Source organism: Panicum virgatum, chromosome 6K (genome assembly GCF_016808335.1).
Source record: "Panicum virgatum strain AP13 chromosome 6K, P.virgatum_v5, whole genome shotgun sequence".
NCBI classification, from domain to species: Eukaryota; Viridiplantae; Streptophyta; class Magnoliopsida; order Poales; family Poaceae; genus Panicum; species Panicum virgatum.
Window position 1 is genome coordinate 39,546,141 of NC_053141.1, and position 22,044 is coordinate 39,568,184.

The 22,044-nt window shown below is 56.7% G+C and overlaps 1 pseudogene; it reads left to right on the forward strand.

Moving 5' to 3' along the window:
* The first annotated feature begins 7,060 nt into the window (after nt 1-7,060).
* Nucleotides 7,061-21,571, forward strand: LOC120712587 (annotated as a pseudogene).
* Nucleotides 21,572-22,044: the final 473 nt, after the last annotated feature.

The window sequence follows — 22,044 nt, forward strand, 5'->3', positions numbered from 1 at the left end:
CAGAAGCTTCCAATGTATCCACATGCTCGCAAGTTTTACCTTCTGGGAACTGATATCTTTCAAAGGGCTCATTGTTCTGGAGCTTCTTTTTCTTTCTCTATCAAAACCCTTACAGCCTGCTAAATTATAATAGCAGATCTTCTCATTTGCACAAATCTATTCCTCTCAATTATGTAAATGAAGCAGACCACCCTCTGGTCATTCGCAGCAAATCTATTCCTCTCAATTATGTAAATGAAGCAGACCACCCTTTGGTCATTCGCAGCAACGCCGCGAGCATTTCTAGTGATATATTAAAAGAGCAACAGTTTTACAACCAAGCTCTCCATATAGGAGCCAATTACATTGCCATCCCTAAGAGGGACACTGAGGGTGGGTGAGTACCGCTAGTAGGGATTCAAAGGAACTCCCGTTTAGAGATTCGATCAGGGGTGTAACACGCAGCAAGATTCTGCTCGTATCGGATGGGATGGAAGGAGTGAGACAAGGTGGTTTAGACAGGTTCAGGTTGTCCAGAGACGTAACACCTTATGTTCTGGGTTTATTACTATTCATCCTCTTTCCTTGAGCTTGATCTGTCCCTCAGGAGTCGATTCCTTTAGAGTAAATTCCCTGTATGCCATTGTAAAATTGAGATGATCCCTTATGTGCCATTGAAAATTAGCTGATCCCTTCTATGCCATCGTTTTTAATTTTCCATCCCCTCAATGCCATTGCTGTTAACTCTCCCTAACAGATCCGTTAAAGCTTACGGCGAAAAGACCAAAATACCCCTCCGTCACCTTATCCCCCGATGCCAGCAGCTGCGCACGCAAGGGGAGGCCCGTGCAGCCGCGCGTGGAGGGGCCTCGCCGTCAGCAGATCCGCCCCGTCGTGAGCTCCCTGTGGCGCGCGGGGGCCCTTGCAGCCGCGCGTGGAGGGGTGCGTGCACGAGAGGTGCCCACGCGTCCTTGGCTCGCGCCGACTGTGGCGGAGCTGTCCCGCGCCGGCCACGGCGCCGCCTCTCCGCCCGGCCTCGGCTCCGCCTCTGCCCCGTCTCGCCGCACGCTCGTCCCCGGCGTGCGCACGGCCCGCACCGGCGGCGGCCGGCCTCTCGCGGACAGCACCGGTCCGCACCGGCGGCGGCCGGCCCCTCCTCTGCTCCCTTCGCAGGCAGGCGGGCGGCGTCCACGGCGAGCGCGCGCGGCCGGCGGCAACGAGCACGCGCAGGGGCGGCGAGCGCGCTCGGCCGGCGGCGCCCGGCGGAGAGCGAGTGCAGGGGCAGCGAGTGCGCGCGGCGCTCGGACGACGTCCTCGCCGCTCCCGGACATCGCGCGGCGCTCCTCGCCCCCCTCTCCGGCTCGCGGCCCGGCCTGCGTCGCCTCCCATGGCCAGCGTAGTGGCCTTCGCGGCGGCCTGCCCCGCCTGCGTGACGCGGCACGACCTGCGCGGCGCGTCCGGCGCGGCGGCGGCCGGCCTGCGGCGGAGGGCGGGCGGCGCGTGGCCGCAGCGGCGAGGTGAAGATGTGGCGGCGGCTCCTCCCTCCCCCTCGCCGGATCCAACGCAGCTAGGCGGCGGAGGCCCCTGCTCCCTCCATCGGCGCGCTCGATCTCGAGCTCGAGCTCGGCCACCGGCGCCCCTCCTCCCTACGTGGCGCGCTTCCTCCGCGGTGCTCCACCCTCTGCGGCGGCTCGGCTACTTCTTCGTGGCAGCGCCGGTGACGGCCATCTGCGGGGGCCTCCTCGACGGGCCCTGGGCGAGGCCGAGGTCCACGGTAACAGCGGCGTCGGCGGCGCGGTCCGTGGTGCCGAGGCAGAGCAGCAGCTGCCAGGGCCGCGCTCTGGAGGAAGGCAAGGGAGGGAGCACCACGGCGGCCGGCGGCGGTGGCCTCGACGCGGCCCAAGGCGACGACGGAGAGGACTAGCGGCGGCAGCCCACTCTCCTCCTCCTCTAGTGGGTTGCGGCGGGGGTGGGGCGGCCGGCGCAGCGAGCTCTCGGGACAGCGGCGGCGAGCAGCAACGACCACGCCATCGGTGGGGCAGCGAGCTCATTGGTCACTTTGGATAAGGTGACGGAGGGGTATTTTGGTCTTTTCGCCATAAGCTTTAACAGATCTGTTAGGGAGAGTTAACAGCAATGGCATTGAGGGGATGGAAAATTAAAAACGATGGCATAGAAGGGATCAGCTAATTTTCAATGGCACATAAGGGATCATCTCAATTTTACAATGGCATACAGGGAATTTACTCATTCCTTTATTTGTCCTACTACCCTTCTATTTATAGCCAACTTGCTTGATGGATACATTTGGTTGTTGGTGTGAATGCCCGCCCGCGGAGGAGGGCGCCGCCCGGGCCTGCAAACCGGTCAGGCGGGGACCACCGGCCGGGCCCGCTCTGTCGGCTCCCGGGATGTGCCCCAAGGCTTCCCGGGACGCCCTTTCCCCTTTGTGCTTCCCGCGCAGGGTCCTCCCGGGGTGCTTCTGACTCCACCCGGGTCGGCAACTTTGACCATTCTGGGATGGTCTTGACATGACGTGATGTGGCAGGAGCGGGCCCTGCTCCACCGTCCACTGTCAGTCAATGAGACGCGGCTCAGAGGTCCGTAAGCTGGCTTCTCCGCAATCTACGGGCACGGCTCTCCCGTAATCACGATGTTTTACGGGAAAGCTCGCGCACGTCACGCAAAATGAAGCTCGCGCTCTGGTTGATGTGGGCGACGGCGACACTCGATCTACTTTATACTTTACAGTCGTTTTAGTTTTTCTAGATTTATAGATCATAAATTTATTTTACTATACATATAAACATAATATATATGTAGATACATAGCAAAAGTTATAAATTTAGAAAAGCTAAAATTAATAATAATGTAGGACGGAGGGAGCAGTTGACAAGTTGACGCCGATGCAAGTGTTAAACTGCCTGCAAAGGCCATGTGGACATGGCACCGAGTTTATTTTTCTTAAAACGCAGTACACATAGATAATCACGTAAATACACATGCATTTCTGGAAGATTGGCCCAACATATCTTGATATTGAAAAGTCATTTTATACTAACTGTTTTAGCAAGATAAGCATCGTACCTAGAATAGATAAGGAGAAGCGAAGCTTGAGAGAGAGACGCGAGCGAGCGAGCCAGCCTTACAGGAAAGCCAAATCACCTCGCCTTTTATTAAAATCTTGCTGAGGCAGGCGAGATTGCCGAGCCGAGCAAGTTTTCTTATCACCAGTCAGTACTCAGTAGTCACTAGCCTATGGTCGAACTTGCTGAGAATCAAATACGTATTACACCATTAGTGTTTGTTAATTCCAAGAGAGCCAGAAATATATTATGGTATACTAGTTTCTTCCTCATCTTGCTTGGTCTCATTTTTGTGAATGCTATTGGGAAGAAAAAGCCAACATTTTTTTTGTTTTATTACTCAGGAGAGGAAGAGTTCTCAGTCTTTTATATCTCGCTGGGCCCCACCAATCGAACTCACGTCGGAGCCTTCCAACCGTGCTCGCCGTCGACGTTCACCTCTCCAAGATCGATGCAGACACTGGAGCTCCCACGATGGCGCTAAGGGTGTGTTTAGATACCCAACCCCCCCAATTTAAACTTTTCATCACATCTCTATCACATCGAAACATTAAATATAACAAATGACCCATGCATGGAGTACTAAATATAGATAAATAAAAAAACTAATTGCATAGTTTTGATGTATGTTGCGAGACGAATCTTTTGATCCTAGTTAGATCATGGTAGGACAATATTTACCACAAACAAACGAAAAATATTACAGTATGCTATAGTATTTGTTGTGACTTTTCACATCTCTTTTCTCTCCATCTAAACACAGCCTAACTCGTCTCCGAAGAGAGACACGTGTGGGAAAAAGGATGCGGCTTGATGTGGCCGGTCTTCATTTATTTGTTTTGGTAGAGCTGTTACGAGCCTTTCAAAAAGGCCTACCATAAGCATTAGGCTGTGTTTAGTTCGCGAAAAAGTTTGAATTTTGGTACTGTAACACATTTCGTTGTTATTTGATAAATAATATTCAATCATAGACTAATTGGGTTTAAAGATTCATCTCGTGCTAATCAGTTAAATTGTGTAATTAGTTATTTATTTCAACTGCATTTAATACTTTATGCATGTATCCAAAAATTTGATGTGACGAGTACTGTAGGAAAATTTTTGGGAACTAAACAGGTACTGTAAATTTTATTAAAAGTAAAAATGAATGGAATGATTGGTTGATAGAGATCACTGTTTCTGTACAAGACTAAGGAAGTCCGAAGAAATATGCCCCTTGGTATGGTCCTTTTGGGATGGCTTTTTCGTGAATTGACTCTTTTATGAATTGGTCTAACTATCTAATAACTAATTTAATTAATTATTATAAAAATTGATCACTAATTCTAATTTTTTCATAATATATTTCTAGGCAAAGAGAAGATACGTTTGAGCGAGACGCGAGCTGGTCGTCCTTTAAAATCTTGCTGAGGCAAGCGAGATTGCCCAGCGGACCAAGTTTTCTTACCACTGGTCATAGTCACTAGCCAATGGTCGAACTCGCTGAGAGGGACGAGCCGATTGGATGCCGCAAAATATCACTGCAATCACTTAATAGTATTTTTTCTCACGTCAAATTAGTATTAGCCACCAACCAGCCAGTAGTACTTTTCTCTTATAACAAATCAGCACCAGTCACCAGTCACAGCACAACAAACAGTCTCAAGGCACCAGCCACCAGCCACAGCACAACGAACAGTCTCAAGACACCAGCCACCAGCCACATTATAGTCTTAAGGTATAGTTACAAGATTGAAACTAGATAACCATACTATTTGGATTTTATGGTGATTAAACTCCTCTCACACATGATAAAACTCTCCTTTCTCTCTTTCTATAATAACATTATTAAGTCATCAAAATTGCTTTGTTTTTGAAAAAAAATCAAAAGTTGTTATATTTAGGGACGGAGGTAGTATTATTTACTCAAGAGCCATGAGGGATGTTGAGTATTCTATCCTGCTTCTGATGAGTGAATTGTCAACCGTGCGGTGTGATCGTGCGCTTAGTCTTTGGATTGCAGGTATACGAGCGTCAAGTGTCGACGGAGAGCTGCCGTGGAGGTGCTGTGGCCGATGGACCGTGCGGTGGATGGCGGTGAAGGGCAGCCGGGACCAGAGCTCGGACCGGGCGGCAGCTGTGGCGTCCACTCCTGGGTCGAGGGCGCAAGCGGCGACGGAAGGCGGGTTTCTTGGTTTGCGCCACAAAACCATGGAGGCGGATAGCGGTTGAAGACGCCAAGTCGTGGAGGCACGGGCGTCGGTCTCGAGACTAACGGAGGCGACGGGCGTCGACGGCGTCTAGGGCCTCGCTGCGGGCGAGGAGGTGAGGGCGTCGGACGGCGTCTAGGGCCGTCAGAAGGACGAAGCGGGAACGACGTCTAGGGCCACGGCGTGGAGGCGGGAATCTTCCCGCCCGTGAGGTTTTGGCGGTTTTCTCAAAACCGGTCACCTACCCGGGTTTCGCGGACCCTCCAAAACCGCGGACCTGATCTTCATCAAGATGGCGGCATCGCGGAGAAGACTTCGTTTCGAAGAAAGAACCTCGGCCGTCGGATGAGATCGAGTACATGGGGTGCTGCAGGCCAACCGGTCTGACCGGTCTAATCCACCGGTCTGACCGGTCCAGCGTACCGGTCTGACCGGTCCCGTGGGTATAAATACCCCTTCACTTGTGTTAGGTTAAATGCGGCTTTTGTATTTCGTCCGTAAATTGTTCTATCTCCCAGGCCGCCGCCCCTGTGTTCCTCTCCCTCTGTTCTTCTCTTTAGAGTAGATTTGGTTGATGGATTTGTGAGACCTTGTGTGGATTTGATTGGGAAAGGAGGCCCTAACCTCCTCGTGCCCTCTGGGCTTTTTGAATCAATCACATCTCCTCGTTTTGTGCCTTGTGCGATGGATTTTCGACTTTGTTTTTAGCGCACTTGATTGCGATGAGGCTACAAGTTCTTTGCTGTGATTCCCGTGCTTCTAGCCCTGTCCTAAACCCTCTGGAATCACTAGCTCGTTCGAATTCGATTTCTTGAGTTCTAGAGAAAACCCCACCCCTTTTGATCTCATCCCGAAATTCTCATGATATGGATATCTTTAGGGTGAGATCCCTTGGGGATACGTTCTTTGGGTAGGAACGAAGCTTTTCTCCAAGTTTCATTGAATTTGAACGCAATTTGCTCGAGATTCGCGATTTGAAGGTTGGATTTCGGGGTTTTCTGGTCGCCACCGGTCAGACCGGTAGGCGAGACCGGTCAGCCTGCATTTGAACTGTACGACCGGTCAGACCGGTCCAGTATACCGGTCAGACCGGTCTGTGTCTGCTGCGCTACGGTTTGAAAAGTTTTTCTCGCCTTTACTTCTGCGCTGCGACCTGGGCCTTCTGCTTCGAGATAGCTTGACTATAGTTATTCTCGCTGACCTAGGTTCGAGGGTTTGCGGTGATTTTGGGACATAGGCTGACGATTCAAATTTTAAAGAAATTTTGATCGGCTCCGATTCACCCCCTTCTGGTCGCCGGCTTCGGTCCCTCAAGCCACAAAAAATATTATGGTACAGTTCCTCCCTCATCTTGCTTCGTCTCATTTTGGTGAAAGCGATTGGGAAGAAAAAGTCAATACCTTTTTTTGTCTTGTGCTTTTTGATTGCGCTAACTCCTTGCATGGAACGGCTCTCTTAGTTGTATCGTCGATTTGGTGGCTAGCGACATCACTCAGCCGATAAGCTAATGCAAAGTTATTTTCCCCGAAAAAAAACTCCTTTCCAGTCGTGGCGACAGTCTTTCTCTACAATTTTGTCTCTCCAACACATGAAGACACGAGATTTCAGAGACTAGAGGACGGCACCGCATCAGCCTTGTTCGGCTGGCTGGTTCAGCCAGCCAGCAACAGTGTTTTCTTCTCACGCCAAATCAGCCCAGCCACCAGCCAGCCAGCAGTGTTTTTCTCTCACGCCAGATCAGCCCAGCCACCAGCCACCAGCCAGCCGAACAAGGGTTGGATGCCCACTCGAACAGGGTAGGCCGCACAGATGGAGACCGAGCTCTGGCTGCTATGGGCAATGCTCGCCGTCTCGCTCCTCTACTACCTAAGCAGCCTGAGACGCGGCGCGGATGCTTCGCGGCTGCTGCCGGGACCCAGGCCGCTCCCGCTCATCAGCAACCTCCTCGACCTGCGCGGCCACCTCCACCTCGTGCTCGCTCGCCTCACGCGCGCCCACGGCCCTGTCATGCTCCTCCGACTGGGGCTCACCACGGCCGTGGTCATCTCCTCGCGCAACGCGGCGAGGGAGGCGTTCGCCAAGCACGACCGGCGCCTTGCCGCGCGCGTCGTCCCGGACGCCTCCCGTGCCCTGGGGTTCTCCGAGCGCTCCATGATCTGGCTGCCGAGCTCCGACCCGCGGTGGAAGGCACTGCGCGGCATCGTTGCCACGCACGTCTTCTCCCCGCGGAGCCTCGCCGCGGTGCGTGGCGTCCGCATGCTCAAGATGCGGGACCTGTTAAGCTACCTCCGCGAACGCGCCGGGCAGGAGGTGGACCTCGGCCAGGCCGTGTATGGCGGCGTGCTCAACCTCATGTCCAGCGCCTTCTTCTCTATCAATGTCGTCGACGTGGGCGGCCAGTCGGCCCAGGGGCTACAGGAGCTCGTGGAGGCGATCGACGAGGTGGTCGCGAAGCCGAACATCTCGGATCTTCTCCCTTTTCTCCGGCGGCTCGGCCTGCAATAAGGATGGCGCCGCTGGACAGGCCGGCGCTCCGAGGAGATCTTTCGCGTCCTCGATGGCATAATTGACCGTCGCCTGGCCGAGGCCTCCTCGTCCGGGGACACGCACGGCGACTTCCTCGACGCGCTCCTTCAGCTCCGGTCCGCCGGCAAGGCCGCTCGTGACAACCTGACGACCATCCTGTTCGACGTCTTCGCCGCCGGGAGCGACACCATCGCGATCACGGTCGAGTGGGTGATGGCCGAGCTGCTCCAGAACCCGAGCACCATGGCCAGGGCGCGCGCGGAGCTCGACGGCGCTCTCAGGAACAAGGAGACCGTCGAGGAGGCGGATGCGGCGAGCCTGCCGTACCTCCAGGCCGTGGTGAAGGAGGCGATGCGGCTGCACCCGGTGGCGCCGGCACTGCTCCCCTATCTAGCCGCGGAGGACGGCGTCGAGGTCGGCGGCTACGCTGTGCCCAAGGGTAGCACCGTGATCTTCAATGTCTGGGCGATAATGCGGGATCCGGGGGTGTGGGAGTGGCCGGACGAGTTCTTGACGAAGCGGTTCTCGAATAAGGCGGCCGGTGTGGAGTTCAGGGAGAAGGACTTCGAGTTCATCCCATTCGGCAGATGGCAGAGTGTGTTGTGCCGCACATGGTGGCATCGTTGCTGCACGGGTTTGATTGGCGCCTGCCAGAGGGTGTGTCCCCTGAGCAACTGGACTTGAACTTGAGCGAAAAATTTATCACTGTGAATGTATTGTGTTGTGGTGTGGCAAACCACAGCCGGGTGGCGGAAGGCACCCGTCTAAGCCCAGAGGGTGAGTACTCGGGGGTTAGCTAGTTCAATCTCGCTCAAGAACACAATGAACACAGCAGGATTTAGAGTGGTTCAGGCCGCCGGAGCGTAATACCCTACGTCCACTGTGTGTTGTATTGCCTTGCCTCGAGAGAGTCTGCGAGAGCTTGTGTGCCGTGTGTTCTTGTGTGTGCCTGTTGTGTACAGCGAGCGCCTCCCTTTTATATCTCAAGGGGACGCATATATGGCCGTTGGGACCCCGACAGGTGGGCCCAACAATGTAGTACAAGATAACATACTGTTCATAATTATGGCGTCGCAGGCGAAGGAGATCTCTCTCCTGGATTCCATTGTCTGCTCTTGGAGTTCCCCATTCAGCGTGTCCAGGCGCTGTCTTGTCGGAACGGCGCCAGGCATAGCTAGCGGCATTGCCTGTCACGTAGCTGAACGGGCCGCGTAGCTTGCGGCGTAGGCGGCATGATGGAAAAGTGCCGTGCCATCGTATCCAATTAATGTGGCAGACGGGCTCTGCGCGGGTGCGGCAAAGGCGGCTGCACTGTGTATCTTGGTAATACGCGGTGCACAGTGAGGCCTGACAAAGGCTGTCCCGCGTGCCGCGGCGACAGAGCACGCCTCAACCATCCGCATTAAATGCGGTGGGTGGGCGAGTCTTCCAGCGGAAGACTCGCGCACGAGCCCGCGCCTGTGCCTCCGGGACACGTGGCGGCTCCGGACCCCCACGCAGTAAGGGAGGTCCGGATGGATGCAGGAGGTCCCAGACCCCTATGGGGAGTCCGAGGCCTCGGCTGTCAGCTCGGAGCTTCCCTTCCATAGGGACACGTGGCATCTCCGGACCCATCCCCAGGCGGGGAACGGGTCCGAGGCCGTTGGCCTGGTGAGGAAAGAGCCTGACCCGTGGGGCCTAGCTACTCCGTCCTTTGCGCGCAGTTACAGATAACGACACGGGTCCTGCCTTCCGCAGTAAGAGTGGGTATCCCTGCTACAGGGTACCGACAGTGGCCCCCGGGCCCACCTTGGGGGAGGTACGAACCCGCAGGTGGGGCCACTACTGCGATTTGGCTCTGCATAGCTTGAAGCTTCTTACTGCAGGGGTCTTGGCCGGCTTTGACCATCCATCGGGTTGTTTGCTGCCTCATCACATCGCAACGGCTTACTGACTCATGGCCCCCACGCACAGTGGTTCACCTAGTCACGCGCGCGACACTCGGCATTGTTGCAGCCGGAGTAAACGAAACTTTTACCACCGGCGCAGTTACCGAAAAGCTCGGCCACGCCAGCGCTTAATACACGCACATCAGCTCAGCTTCCGCCTCGCTTCGCGCGTGGGCGACGGTTCAGATCCCGCCTTTTCACACCTTTGTTGGTTACCCGCTCTCCCTGATAGATGGGCCTAGGCCCCCTTGTCATGGACCGGCGGTTAACACCAGGTGCGGGCGTCGCTTGGGTTCCAGCGACGGTTCCGGGGCGCGCCGGTTGAGTCAGGCTTTATAATGGGGCGAACCGCATACCGCGGTTACTTTCCCGCATTCGTCTTCTTCCTTCCAACCTTTGCGCCCCTTTGCCTTCGAGGTTTCCTTGCCCCTTGCTCCCCCACGCAGATTGTTCTTCACCTCTACAGAGAGATGGCATCCCTTGTATATCCCCGCCGGTTCCAGACCGAGGAAGAGTTGAACACGGTGCGCAGCCTGCTTGGGTGGAGTGCACAGGAGACCAGCTGGGGGGTCCGTGCAGGCTCGGTTCCCCTCGGCAACTTCCGCGCCGGGGAATTTGTGCTATTCACCTCGCACATTTCCACCGGCGTGGGGCTGCCGATCTCTTCATTCCTGCTGTTGCTGCTGGAAGACTTCGGTCTCCAACTTCAGCACCTTACACCCCACTCCCTCCTCCTGACGTCCATCTTCGTCCATTTGTGCGAGATGTTCCTGGGAGTACAGCCTTGCGTCATCCTCTTCCGCCATTTCTTCATACTGGTGAAGTCCGGGAGGGCGAAGGATGAGGTGGGGGCGTATTACTTCCAGACAAGGAGTGACCTGCTGACGCCTTACATTCCCGGCCTCACTGGCGGGAGGTGGGAGGAGTGGCGCAGGGATTGGGTGATCGCCACCACCGAAGCTAATGAGCACCTCGCCCAGCCGACCGAGGGACCCGCCACCGACTGTGCATCCTGGAGGGCCAAGCCGATCCTGCAGCCGGATTTCGACTCCGTGCTGGGCAAGATTAGGTCGCTTGCGGAGAGCGGCCTCACCTCGCTGCACGTGCTCGGAGATTTCTTGAAGCGCCGGATCGACCGCCTGAAGCAGAGGCCGCGCCCTGCTTGGAACTTCACCGGCCTCAACGACTGCAGCAGGACCCACCGCGGAGAGGGGAGCGATCTGACCCAGGAAGCCTTGGATGTCCTGGTGCGGGCGGTGACGGGGGATGCCTTCATCCTTGAGCAGCTGATCCTTCCCCAGAGTGTCGTCCCCCTCTGCGAGGACTCACGCCTTAGGACCGCGGTGCTGGCCACCCTGCCGACTCTCGACGACGGCGGGCTGGCCGCACGCCAGGCCGGAGGCGACCCGAACCGTGGGATCCAGATCCCTGGTGCGTCCGGGAATCAAGACGTGTCAAGCATCGGGGGGTCCGCCCCCATCGCGAAGGGCAAGCAGGCCGTGGCTGGTAGCGCCGCCACGAGCGGTCCCAGCCAGGCCCGGAGCAGCCCCGGCGCGTCGTCGGGGTTGACGGGCCGGCGCAGGTTGCAGCGGGACGACGGGACCCTGGTTGGGGAGCCCGCCGCGAAGCGCCAGAGGTCCGCCGAGGACGCGGGCCAGGGCAGCTCCCGGGCCCCCGGCCATCACGGGACCTCTGGGGTGGATGCGTCGCCACCATCACCGTGGAGAGACACTTCCCCCCGGCAGCAACAGCGGCTGCGCCAGCCACGGGAACAACAGCTGCAGCAGAAGTAGCAGCAACAGCAGCAGCCACAAGAGCGACAGCAGCAGCAGAAGCAGTCGTCGGGCCTCCGAGGACGCTGGGTTCCCGGTGCTTCAGGGTTAGTATTATTCTGGTCACACCCCTTATTCTCGGTGCTCTGCTTTACGCTGAAAGCTCCTTCTCTTTGTTGCCAGGGCTCCTCGCCCCAGCATCTCTTCCACCATCGCCGGCTCGTCGGCTGGTGCCCAGGCGACCGCGGCCTCAGCGGCGACATCAGCGGCGACGGCGGGTGCGGGATCCTCGGGTGCAGAGACCTCTGCCAGCCCAGTGGTGCCCGATGCGGTGGTGACGGGCGCGCCATCACTAGGCTCAGCAGTGCCCAACGCTGCATCGACGGATGCGCCTGTGGCGGGCGCGGCAGACGCAGCGGCGGTGGAGGCGCCGGTGCTGGGCGGTGCCGCACCCGACGCAGCGGCGGCGGAGGCGCCGGTGCTAGGCGCAGCCGCACCCGATGCAGCGGCGGCGGAGGCGCCGGAGACAAGTGCTGCAGTGGCGAGCACAACGGCTACTGGGGCTCCGATGCCTGCACTGGAAGCTCCCACCTCCAGCTCCGGTCCTGTTGCAGAGGAGGAGTTGGAGGTGGTCTTTGGCAGGCAGCTCCTGCAGCTCCAACTCCCGGAGGAGGAAGGGACTACCCTTCCCCAGGTGCTGATCTAGGTCCGGTGGTCGATTGAGGAGGCAACCTCCTCCGCCGAGGCGGCCTTCCGGTGGGAGTGGGCTGCTCTGGAGAGCGAGCGCCAGTGCCTTTCCGACTGGCACACCCGCCTGGAGGCGTATACGAAGGCTGAAGCCTCCCATGCTACGGAAGTCCGGTCCAAACTCAAGGCCGACCAAGAGGCCTACCGGGCCAACCTTCGGAAGGTGTTTGACGGGGAGTTCGCAGTATCAAACTGGGAAAAAACCTAGGCGCAGCGGGAGGAGACTTTTGCCCTGGAGGTGGTCACGTTTGCAGCTCAGCGGTCCAATCTCGAGACTCGGCTCGCTGCCCAGCAGTTCGAGCTTGAGACCCGCAGCCAGGGTCTCGAGATCTGCAAACAGGAGCTGGACGAGCTATCTGGGACCCTGGCTGGATGGCAGAAGCAGTTGGAGGAGAGGGCCAGCAAGCTGGCTGTTGCCGAGGCGGAGCTGGAGGAGGACCGGAAGTCCCTCTATAAGCGGGAATCCCACGCCACCAGCATAGAGAAGCAGCTTGGGATACAGCGCGACTCCCTCAAAAAGCAGAAGGAGTCGGTGAAGAAGAAGAAGGCTGAGCTCGAGGAGAGGTCCCGCGAGATGGACATAGCCAAGGCGGCTCTGGACACCCGAGTGCAGGAGGCGGTCTAGGAGGCGGTCCGGAAGCACCAGGAGGACCAGCGCGTGGAGGCCCAGCGGATCGCTGACTGGGCGACCGAAGCGAGCCTAGCACTGGTGCCACTTGGAATGAGCCCAATCTAGGTGGCGGAGCTGCCAGCTTCGATAGCTGACGCCCTCCCAGTGCCGAACTCCGCTTCGGATAGGCTCTGGCGTCTGGAGCCGGTCCTTGCTGGCCAGCTCGAAGCCGAGGGCCGCGAGCTGATCCGGATGGTGGCGGAGCACATCCTGACCTGCCTCCGGAGCCACGACCCGGCCATCTCGCTGACGCCCATGGTCGATGGCCCTGTAGCGGAGACGGAGGCCGCCGCTCGGGACAGCGTGCGGGAGGTCGTCGATTTCGTCGCTGCCTACTTCAAGCGGGAGCCTGCAGACCCTTGAGCTGGGCATTGTATCTTTTTCCTTTTGCGTTATGTAATAAACATTGTACTAGTTGAAAATTTTAAAATAGAAGAAAACTTCAACTTAGCTGTTTGTCAGTTGCTGGTTTGCGGTATGCAGCACCTCGGCGCCCTGGCCCCCTGGTGGATAGGTTCAGTTATTTGGACCTGTCTGCCACCTGAGCCGTAGAAGATACTCCGGACCTCCTTGGGCATAGGTGCTGCATAGTTTGCAAGCCGAGCGAGCGTCTTATTCCCTTCCCTGCGTAGCAGAAAGAACTACAGAGAGAAGAATCAACTTGTTCGCATGGTAGTAATGATACTGCGACTTAGCTGTTTGATGCCTGCAGGATCGATCGTTGGTGTCTGGCTCAAAGCAAACACCCCCGCCCCCTGGGAGATAGACTCAGCTATTTTGAGTCTGTCTACCATCAAGACTGGACCTCGATCTGCATGAAACCTTTAAAGCGGATACCGGGACCCCCTGGTAGGTAGGCTCAATGGTTTGAGGCTGGCTACCACCAGTCAGGGCTTAACCTGTGTACCACTTCAAAGTTACAGCTTAGTAGCAGGCCCGCGGGACTTATCCTGAACCGGCCCCAGACTAGTACCAGGTCCGGGGCTCTAGATGCACAGGTCCAGGTAGCTCAGTGCTTGTTACAGAGTGGTGGAGTGTGTAGGCTTAGGGTGCGGAACCAGGCTAAGGCGCTACACAGGGCTCCGGACCACTCCAGGAAACAACACGATCTTTCCGGACCTGGCTTCGACGCCCCAGACCCTTCCCAGCAGTGGGTGAGGTCATTTTGTTGTACTCGATCCTTTGAGATATGGAGCTGGACATGCCGTGTAGGACTTAGTAAGCCAACTCTTGGGCTAGAACGAGGTCCAGACCCCTAATTACCCAGCTCCAGGTACTAGAGCACTCGTTACAGGGTGGTGGAGTGTGTAGGCTTTGGGTGCGGAACCGGCTAAGCGGCTACATAGGACTCCGGACCACCCCAGGAAATAAGCACCCCCTCTCCAGAGCAGGTCCTTAGGAGTCCGGACCCCTCTCCAGCAGCAAGAGGGTCCGGATCTGGACTGCAGTCCAGCAACTCAATACAGATCTTAGGTGTAGCGACAAGAGTGGAAGTCCGCGCAGAGGTTAGAAAAGTAAAATCTTTGAGAATTGAAATGCGAAATTAAATTTTGACACAAAGACAGAACTGGGGTAAATTTTTCCTTTGCAACTTGACATACATGGCTTGCGCAATGGATGCCAGAGGCCGGGTTTACGAGGGCGGACCTCTACCGCTCTGGGCCGCGCGTTAATGCTAGCCGACGGTGCGATGGTTGCCAGATGTCGGGTTTACGGGGGCGGACCCCCAACCGCTCTGGGCCGCACGCTGATTCTATCTTATTACAAAGGAAAAGTTCATTTCCCGGCCCTGCCTAAGTGTAAAACTTACGCAGATGCTCTATATTCCATGGGTTGGGCAGCGGCACTCCATCTTCTGTAGCAAGGCGAACGCACCCGGGCCGGCACACCTCTGTCACCTTGAAGGGCCCCTCCCAGCTGGGGGAGAGTTTGTGCAGCCCTGCTCGGTTCAGGATCCATCTAAGGACGAGGTCGCCAGCACGGAGCTCCCTACTGTGCACGAACCGTTGATGATAGCGCCTGAGCGCCTGGTTGTAGCGTGCATTTCGGATTGCTGCTCGCCATCTATGCTCGTCGACGAAGTCGACATCGTCACGCCGCTGCTGCTCCTGCATGGATGAGTCAAAAGCCTGGACCCATGGTGAGCCCAGGTGAATTTCTGGGGAAGGCATGCTTCAGCCCCGTAGACTAGGAAGAATGGAGTCTCCCTAGTGGCTCGGCTGGGTGTGGTCCGGTTGCCCCATAGTACGCACGGAAGCTCGTCAACCCATTTGGCACCATGCTTCTTCAAGCAGTTGTAGGTGCGGGTCTTGAGTCCCCTGAGGATCTCTGCATTCGCTCTCTCAACCTGTCCATTGCTGCGGGGGTGTGCCACGGACGCAAAAGCATAGTTGGATGCCGATGTCCTCGCAGGACTCTTGGAAGAGTCTGCTTTTGAATTGGGTCCCGTTGTCCGCGATGATGCGGTTTGGGACGCCAAATCTGCACACAATGGACTTGAGGAATGCGACTGCTGACTTTTTGGTGATGTTCACCACAAGAGTAACCTCCGGCCACTTTGTGAACTTGTCGATGGCGACGTAGAGGAACCGGTACCCGCCGACGGCCCGGAGGAATGGCCCCAGGATATCCACGCCCCACACGACGAATGGCCATGAGGGTGGAATCATCTGCAGAGCTTGAGCCAGTGTGTGTATTTGCTTTGCATGGAACTGACATACTTTGCAGGACTTTACCAGCTCAGTCGCATCCTGTAGAGCTGTTGGCCAGTAGAAGTCATGGCGAAAGGCTTTGCCAACAAGCGTGCAAGACGAGGAATGATTTCCACACTCACCTCCATGGATCTCCGCGAGTAACTCGCGGCCCTCTCCCTAGGAAATATACCGCATGAGGACCCCATTGGTGCCACGGCGGTAGAGATCCCCTTCTACCACCGCGTAGCGTTTAGCCAATCGTACTATGCGCTCAGCGGACACATCGTCATCAGGGAGGATATTATCTTTCAGGTAGTCCCGGATCTCGGAGATCCATGCATCGGGAGTTTCCTGAGCAGGTGGGAGTGGCTCTATGAGGTCTCCAGGATCCTCAACAGAGCTCACAACCCAGGGCGGGCACCACACGTGGAATGCCACCGGGACAGCTAGCTTCGAGGTGCTAGCTTGATCCCCTTCACCCAGTTCGGCAGGCTGGGCAGTAGGTCTCAGCAACCGTCTTTCGAAGACGCTCACTGGCACGGATGCCCAGGTAGATGCTCTCACGGAGAGATCATCCGCTGCTGAGTTGAGTTCGCGGGGAACGTGTTGCAGTTCCAAGGCGTCGAGTCCTTCTCGAGCTTCCTCATGTGGATGAGGTATGCCGCGAGCTGGGGATTGTTGCAGCTGCAATCCCCTCGGACCTGCTTGATGATTAGCTGTGAGTCCCCCTTCACCAGAAGCTACCGGACCCCCAGAGACAGGGCATGCGTCAGGCCAAAGATCAGAGCTTCGTACTCCGCCATGTTGTTGGTGGCCTTGAACTCAAGATGCACCATGTACTTCAGCTGATCTCCATTTGGGTTGATGAGGACCACACCAGCTCCGGCCCACTTCTCGCGGGCGGACCCGTCGAAGAAGAGTGTCCAGTGGGGCTCGGTGAAGACTGGTGTCCTGATTTCCGGCTCTGGGGGTCCGGCGTTGAAGTCCGGACCCCCAGAATTACTTGGGGAAGGAGTCCATTCCGCTATGAAGTCAGCCAGGATCTGGCTCTTAACTGCGTGGCGAGGCTGGAAGTCCAGTTGGAACTCAGCCAACTCAGCTGCCCACTTGGCGATATTGCCCGTGGCGTTAGAGTTGTGCAGGATCGCTCTTAGCGGATAAGAGGTCACTACAACAACTCGGTGTGCCTGAAAGTAGTGGCGCAGCTTCCTGGACGCAATAAGTATGGCATAGATAAGCTTATGCGTCTCAAGATACCTGGCCTTCGCCTCGTGGAGGACTTCGCTGACGTAGTAAACTGGCTTTTGGATGGTCCGGACCCTGGTTACCGGGTCCGGCTCGCCCTTATCCACCACATCAGGTCCTTGGGCCCCCAGCGGCTCTGGGTTCCCACTGGAACGAGGCTCCTCTGGGCCCCCTTGTGCGGGATCTGGACCTTCAGGTAGAGGTGAGGCTGACGGGACCCCGTGTCCGGGGTCCGGCTCACCATCCTTGGCCGGGTAGACCCTGGTGTCCCCCCGGCGAGCCTACTCCGTCCTTTTGGCGACCAGCACCATGCTGACCACCTCTGCAAACGCAGCAAGATACAGAAACATCGGCTCACCGGGCTCTGGAGCCACCAATACTGGCAGTGAGGTGAGGTGCTGCTTCAGTTCCTGGAAGGCTTGCTCAGCCTCTTCGGTCCAAGAGAATGGACCGGACCTCCTCAATAGTTTGAAGAAGGGGAGGGCCCTCTCAGCCAGCCTCGATATGAAGCGGCTAAGAGCAGCGAGAGATCCAGTAAGTTTCTGGACGTCCTTGATGCGGCCGGGAGGCCTCATCGCTTTGATTGCCTTGATCTTGGCTGGGTTTGCCTCGATGCCTCAATGTGAGACCAGGAAACCCAGTAGCTTCCCTGCTGAGACGCCGAAGATGCACTTCTCGGGGTTCAGCTTCGTGCGCGTGGCGCGGAGCCGGTCGAAGACGAGGGACAGGTCCTCCACTAGTGTTGACCCTACCTTGGTCTTGACCACAATGTCATCAACATACACCTCAACAACATCACTAATTAGATTACAGAAGGTTTTGTTCATAGCTCGTACAAACGTGGGCAAAGCATTTCTTAGACTATACGGCATGACAATGTAGCAATAAAGCCCATCTACTGTTACAAAAGCAGTATGCTTCCTATCCTCTCTAGACATCTGAATCTGGTGGAAACCAGAGTATGCATCTAGGAAAGACAAAAGGTCACACCAGGAGGTGGAGTCCACGATCTGATCGATACGTGGAAGAGGATAGGGGTCTCTAGGGCATGCCTTGTTGAGGCTGGTGTAGTCGATGCACATCCGAAGCTTCCCGTTAGCCTTTGGGACGACGACCGGATTGGCCAACCACTCGGGGTGGTGGACCTCCTCGATGAAGCCAGCGTGCAGCAGCTTGTGCACTTCTTCGCGGTTGAAGTTCTGCCGCTCCACGGACTACTTTCGAGGCTTCTGGCGCACCGGTGTGGCATCGGGGTAGATCCTCAGATTGTGCTCGATCACTTCCCTGGGGATCCCGGGCATCTGTGACGGTTCCTAGGCGAACACGTCCACATTTTCCCGGAGGAAAGTGATGAGCGCGTCTTCCTATTTCTCTTCCAGGTTCCCCGCGATGCGGGTGGTCCTGAAGGAGTCCACCCCGATCTGCACCGTCTTCACGGGAACATCGTCCGGATCAGACGGCTGAACCCTGGGAGCCTTTGCAGGCGCCCTGGGTTGCGAGGTGGACGGATCCTCCTCGGTACGGGAAGCCTCTGCCGCTAGAGCATGCAGTCTCTCAACTGCAGCGACGGCAGCTGTGCGGTCACCCCGCACGGTGAGGACACCAGTAGGGGAAGGCATCTTCAAGACCAGATACCCGTAATGGGCAATGGCCATGAAGCGATAGAGTGCCGGCCGGCCAATGATGGCATTGAACGGGAGGTTCACCTCCGCAACATCGAACAGAACACTCTCTGTGCGGAAGTTCTCCTCGGTCTCGAACGTGACTGGCAGTGTGATGCTCCCCAGAGGGAACACCGGATGTGGGCCCACTCCGGAGAATGGGCGAGAGGGAGTCAGCTTGGACTCCGGAATCTGCAGCTGCTTGAATGCTGCATAGCTGATGACGTTGAGGCCAGCCCCACCATCGATCAGCACGTGATAGAGCCTCACGTTGGATATGACAGGAGTGGTGACTAGAGGTAGTACACCAGCCCCTGCCATATTCCCCGGGCAGTCGGATGGCCCGAAGGAAATGGTAGTGTTCATCCACCTTTGGTGCGGCGCCGCCATCGGGACCCCCGGCTTCACCGAAAGGACCTCTCGGCGAAGGGTCTTCACGTCCCGCAGGGAGACGAGCTCCCAGCTTCCGCCGTACATCACGTACAGCTTCTTGTGGCGGTCGCCGTTGTCGGAATCAGAGTCGTCGTCGTGGTAGACGCCCTTCAGCTCCCGAGCGGGGGATTGGTACCCCAGCTCCTTCTCCCCAGCAGCGGCCCCGCTGTCGGAGGCTTTCTCCTTGCCAGCCCGCTGGTGAGGAGGGAGTGAACCGTCCTTAGAGGACTGCTCACGCCGCCCACTGACCCGCTTCGCGAGCTTCTGGATCTCGCGGCAGTCAGCGGCGCTGTGGCGAGCGGTGGGATGCACTGGGCACAAACCTCCGCTTCCACCTTGCGGGCGAGGGTGTTTGCCATGCGCATTCGGGCCCCCAGCCGCTGTTGCAGTAGCTGGCGCTGCAGCTGGCGCCGCTGCTGCAACGACTGGCCCGCCAGAATGTGTTTCCCCGCGACTCCGGTTCTTGTTCTTCTTCTTCTTGCCACTGCCCTGAGCGGTAGCACCGGAGCCACCAGCCTTGGCGTCTACGTCTTGGGGGGCTGAGTGCCATGCACGGCCCTCAGCGGCCCTGGCACACTTGTCTGCCAGGGAGAAAAGCGTAGTAATGGTTTCCACCTCGTGCGTCGCCAGCTTCTCGAGCATCTTCTCGTCACGTACCCCCTGGCGGAAAGCAGTGATAATAGATGCATCGGAGATACGAGGAATGGTACCTCATACCTTGGTGAAGCGTGAGATGAAGGCCCGGAGCGTCTCTCCGGGTTTTTGCCTCACGGCGTGGAGGTGTGCCTCCACACCATGCTGCTGGTATGCGCTGGCAAAGTTCGCTGTGAACCTCGCACACAGCTCCTCCCAAGACTGAATCGTCCCAGGTGTGAGGTTCATGAGCCAAGTCCGGGCTGGCCCAGACAAGGCTACATGAAAGTAGCTCGCCATGACGGTGCCGTTACCACCAGCTGCTGTGATGGCGGTAACATACACCTGCGGGAATTCCGACGGGTTAGTGGTACCGTCGTACTTCTCCGGCAGGTGCGGGCGGAACTTGGACGGCCATGCCCACCCCAGCCACCGGTGCGCACGCCTGTATCCGGGCGTTCACCGGAGGCTTGGGTACAGCCACGTCCAAGTCGGCGTTGAGATTGCGACCCTCAATATTGAGACGGCGCTCTCGCACCCTCTCGACGGAGATGCGGGCATCCACTCCCGCACGCCGGCGGTTGAGCTCTGCCCGCAGGTCTTCTGTTCGTGCACCCCTCACGGTGGGGGAGCGCACGGATGCTGACGCACCGCCCTGGCGCTGGTGGTAAGGTACCACCGCATTGCCGGGCGGAGGTCGTTGCCCAGTCCTTGCAGAACTGGGGGAGGCCTGAGCCAGATGGAGGAGACGGTCAACGTCGTCCCGCCACTGCCTCAGGGCGTCTGGCGAGGCTGCAGCAGCGGGAGGGTTGCGAAACAACTCCCTAGCCGCCGCCAGCACTCCGCCGCTCGCAGCCTGCGAGGGGGCCCGTGACGAGTGGCGTGAAGCAGGAACGCGAGGGGCGTGTGGCGTGGAGGACGCCACACCCTCCGTCATCTCCACGTCGTCCACACGAACCATGGAGACAAGGAAGAGATGAACTGCGACCAGCTACTGCCCCTACCTGGCGCGCCAAATGTCGTGGTGTGGCAAACCACAGCCGGGTGGCGGAAGGCACCCGCCTAAGCCCAGAGGGTGAGTACTCGGGGGTTAGCTAGTGACTAGTTCAATCTCGCTCAAGAACACGATGAACACAACAGGATTTAGAGTGGTTCGGGCCGCCGGAGCGTAATACCCTACGTCCACTGTGTGTTGTATTGCTTTGCCTTGAGAGAGTCCGCGAGAGCTTGTGTGTCGTGTGTTCTCGTGTGGGCATGTTGTGTACAGCGAGCGCCTCCCTTTTATATCTCAAGGGGACGCGTATATGGCCGTTGGGACCCCGACAGGTGGGCCCAACGATGTAGTACAAGATAACGTACTGTTCATAATTATGGCGTCGCAGGCGAAGGAGATCTCTCTCCTGGATTCCATTGTCTGCTCCTGGAGTTCCCCGTTCAACGTGTCCAGGCACTGTCTTGTCGGAACGGCGCCAGGCATAGCTAGCGGCGTTGCCTGCCACGTAGCTGAACGGGCCGCGTAGCTTGCGGCGTAGGCGGCATGATGGAAAAATGTCGTGCCGTCGTATCCAATAAATGTGGCAGACGGGCTCTGCGCGGGTGCAGCACAAGCGGCTGCACTGTGTATCTTGGTAATACGCGGTGCACAGTGAGGCCTGACAAAGGCTGTCCCGCGGGCCGCGGCGACAGAGCACGCCTCAACCATCCGCATTAAATGCGGTGGGTGGGCGAGTCTTCCAGCGGGGTCTGGCTACTCCGTCTTTTGCGCGCAGTTACGGATAACTACGCGGGTCCTGCCTTGCCGCAGTAAGAGTGGGTATCCCTACTACATAGTACCGACATACTGGCTATCCCACTAAGGGTGGTGCCCGTTGTAAGAACCTAGTTTTTGTGATCCATGCAAATAAGGGTGCAAATGCTGCCTAAAAAATAAGGGGTGCAAAATAAGGAAAAGTTTAAGTATATGTACGTCTCTATGGGTTCAAGTCATGCCCCAATTGAATCTGATCATTTGTTTGTGTCAATCTATTTTGTTTCTAAGGATTTCTCTAGTCAAACAAAGAAATATTCCTTTGTCCTCCATAAAATATAATCTGAGTAATCTAAATTATTTGTTCATTTGATGGGGGTTTCGCTACTCAAACCAAAAATTTGTTTGTTTTCCTCCATTGAATAGAACTTGAGTTATCTGAACTATCTCTGTATCCATATGAATGTATGAGGAATGAAAATTCTCTAGTGACCAAAAAAAATATTCTAATGGGTTTTTTTCACACCTAGCCTTTTACTTACAGTAGGTGCGAATTATTTTGACAGTACAATATTAAATTTAAATTCTGCATAAGATAACTATCATTAGGTAACATGTGAACCATGGGATAACTGCGCCATCAATTTTTAGAGTTTTTAATAATATGCATCCATGTCTGCCTCTGAATTTCATTTTCATGATTTATGTGTCATTTTCTCACTCACAATTTCTATAA